The sequence below is a fragment of the Triticum urartu genome, chromosome 6 (genome assembly GCF_003073215.2).
Source record: "Triticum urartu cultivar G1812 chromosome 6, Tu2.1, whole genome shotgun sequence".
Lineage (NCBI taxonomy): Eukaryota > Viridiplantae > Streptophyta > Magnoliopsida > Poales > Poaceae > Triticum > Triticum urartu.
The window spans coordinates 118,570,459-118,574,504 of NC_053027.1; positions in this window are offsets into that span (position 1 = coordinate 118,570,459).

The window sequence follows — 4,046 nt, forward strand, 5'->3', positions numbered from 1 at the left end:
AAAGGCACACCAAGTCTTCTCTTACCCATGTGCAGTGCCCCCCTCCACAGTTACACACCTTGGTCATATTGTCGTAGTGCTTAGGCGAAGCCCTGTGCCGGTAACTTCATCATCATCGTCGCCACGCCGTCGTGCTGACGAAACTCTCCCTCGTCGATAACTAAATCAAGAGCTCGAGGGACATCATCGATCTGAACGTGTGCTGAACACGAAGGTGCCGTATGTTCGGTGCTAGGATCGGCTGAATCGCGAAGGCGTTCGACTACATCAACTGCGTTACTAAACGCTTCCGCTTTCGGTCTACGAGAGTACATGGAAACACTCTCCCCTCTCGTTGCTATGTATCTCCTAGATATATCTTGCATGATCCTAGGAAATTTTTTGAAATACCACGTTCCCCAACAGTATGTACATCCCACATAGTTGCTCCAAGGAAAATGTTTCCGTTCACATGTACATCACACAAAATTTTCCCGTTAAATCATTTGTGATAGCATTTCCATTGCACACGATATTAAAAATTTTATTGTTTGCTTTATTGAATGCATCACACACGGTCCGTAGAAGAAACTGTGTGGCAAAGGTTGTCCATCACACATAGTTTTTATGTGGTAAACGTTTGCGCAAGGTGGCTTAATGCAAACAGTTTTCAAGAGAAGGTCGTGTGTGATTGTTCATTAATCCAACACGGTTTATTCCTATAAAATGTGTGTGTTATTGCATGCATCACACAAGGTGTTTTCTCAATGACTGTTTGCAATAGAAAAACCCAATTAGCTGGATAATTATCCGATTATTAATTATCCATTTATTAATCTAATTGACATTTCATATTATGCACACAATATATTTCATTTTCATAATTGAAATACATCAAAGTACAACATCATATAGCTTCAGCACTCAGCTACCCCATTACACAACTACACCAGCACCAAGTTTCACATGCACCATCTATAACCTTTTGAAATTAGCATCATAGATGATACATAGACAGATGTATCTCATCTGGAAAACTGCTGAAGCAGAAGGCGAATATTGAGCCTACATTGTTGTTCAAGGTCTTTGTAACTTTAGGCTAGTGCATGTGGATGATTGACCGTTCATCCTTTGTCCTCTTCAGGAACACTTCAATATTGTACCGTGGGTGTTGTATGAATACATTCATCGCCTCCTGACCATACAGGTGGTTTGAGAGGTAATCATCAGTGAACTGCTTTGAAAAGGCCTGAAAACAAGGATGTGCATAAATATCTTCTCTATATTGGAAATGGGGCAAAGGAATAAAAAAGGCAAGGTTTAATAGTTAGAACCATCCTGTAGTGAACTGATGTCTTCTTCATTGTGCAGACAAAGATCCTGTTGTTTTTTGTAGCTAATTTCTTTATCCTAACAATCTTTCTGAGTTTCTTAACTTGACTGATATTCATGGAAAACTCATTTCCCCATATGCAAAAAGGGTCAAACAGTGGGTCAAAACCTCTGACAGCAGGACCTACATGTGCAAGACCAAATTGTTAAAAACCAAAATATTAGAATGGTTCCTGCAATTGCACAATAATGTGTTATTAGACAACGGACCATGCACGTGCTAACCTTGATTGTAAACCTCAGTGCTTCCCATTGTTTCCCTGCAACACATATAAGGTAGTTAGTCATCAGGTTAAGTAAGGGTTCGCATGCTATCAGTAAAATATGTTGATGAAAAATAAGCACATTGTAGATTCATCAGATTAATTCAAGCCACATGGAAAACCCATTTATCCAAACCAAGCATGATTAAGAACTAGGAAATATAGCATTTGTATATGTTTCTCATGTATTAAGTGCAGCCAAATTTGATTTATTCCTCACATGCACAACAATACAAAATTCTACTCACGACAATTGGACATCGCATTGCATAATTGAACCAAGCAGTTAACCAAACACCACAACAAATGAACCAAACATTAGCTGAGCACCACATTGCACAATATAACATACTCCTAATAGAAGATCAAATAGTTAACCAAACCAAGCATGATTAACAACTTGGAAATATAGCAATTGTATTTGTTTCTCATGTATTTACTACAGCCAAATTCAATTTATTCCTCACATGGTATACAATAACAAAATGCACCCATAACTATTGAACTTCGCATTGCAGAATTGAACCAAAAAGTTAACTAAACACCACAACACAAATGAACCAAACGTTAACTGAGCACCACATTGCACAATGTATAACCAAACCAAGCATGCTTGACAACTTGGAAATATAGCAATTATATTCGTTTCTCATGTATTTTGTAAAGATAAATTCAATTTATTTCTCACATGGAAGACAATACAAAATTGCAGCCTGGAGAATTGAACATCACATTTGTAGAGTTGAACCAAACAGTTAACTGAAGACGACAACTAATTAACAAAACAGTTAATAAGTGAGCACCACACTGCACGACATATAGAACATATACACTAGAACAACAGATTGCATGGTAAAATCAGATAGCACAATTCACTAGAATTTGGGAAGGAAAGGCAGGAGCAGCACACGCAACGAGTAAACCGAGCATGCTTAACTGGCGTAGCTAGCAAATGGCAAGGTTCTCCTCCAAGATCTGGGGGTCGACACGAATGGCAGCCATCGCGACCTCATCCGCGCGTGCGGCCGCGATTCGCTTCTCCGCTGCCAAATGTTCGTTGAGATCCTGGCTATACTGCATGCACCATGGCTTAGGGCGGCGCTTATTTGGTGGAGGGGTCGGTGATTTGGGTGGAAGATTTTGCACTCGCGTCGGCGGTCGGGGTATGTGGGATGTGGAAGGAGGAGGAGGATGGGGGTCAGGTGTGGATTACCTGCCTGGATACTGCAAGGCCGAGCAGCGTGAAGGAGGGTCGCCGGCGAGGAGGCGGCACTGCAAGCAAGGAGTGAAGGTTTCAACTTGGAAAGGAAGGCGAAAACAGGGGAAGTGTGGCTTTTGGTAAGGGGGAGGGGACGGGGAGGTAGATATTTTCGCGGAAGCCGAAAATTTGGAATCGCTTCAGCGAAAAAACTGGCGCGCAAAGTGTCATCAGACATGGTCCCTTATTCAGAACTGTGTACGATATGTGAACATCACAAACAATTCAGATAGCTTAACCCGTGTGTGATGAGTTTGAACGTTAAATATTTTGGTTCGAATTTCCCTGGTTACAGTGGTCATCCACGTCATTGCATAATTTGGGTACACAAAGGAGACTACAGCACACCCACACTTCTTAATCAAGCAAGTTCAGCAATTAAACAGAGCTAGCTGACCTAAACATTACTCTAACAAATTAAAGACCAGCGCTCTTATAATTAAACAAAACAAAGAGTACTACTACGGCTGGTGCTCGTCGATCTCCGACGCCGCCTCCATGTCCAGCTCGGCAAGCATCTCGCCATCCGCGTTCGCCATATCTTTGGAATAGGCCGCCACGAGCTGGGCATGGGAGGCCGCAATTTGGGCTTTGGCAGGCTCCGTCATGGCAAGGTATGCCACACAGGAACGTTCGGCTGCTCGAACTCTCTCGCGATTGCCAACTCTTTGGCCGTGTGTTGCCGACCGTTGTCTGAGAAGCTTTATTTGATTTGTGCGGTGACCACCATGCGCTGGGCATGGACGGCCTCGACATAGTCGTGGGCGGTCTCCATCAGGGCTAAGGCCACCACTGCAAAAGGGACAGCTGTTGTGCCGCTCTCGCCAGTTGCTATCCCCAAGGCAGATGCTGCTGCCGCCACCTGAGAAGCAACATCGTCCGTTTGGGCTGCCTTGGCCGCCCGGACACATATTGCGGTCGCCCTCACGAAGCTTGTTAGCACGCGCCTGGCGGCTGCGGACGCGCTCTCGCCGGAGTGGGCCGCCGAAGTTGCCCTCACGACGCGGGTACACGTCCCCATCTTTCACAAGCGACGATTAAGCAGTGAAATGATATTTTAAGGAGCAGGCTGGTGTGCTTGACACTCCGACGGTGCTCCAAGATATTTTGTGCTGCATCTCACACGGTTGGTGATAATAAACTGTGTGCGGTCT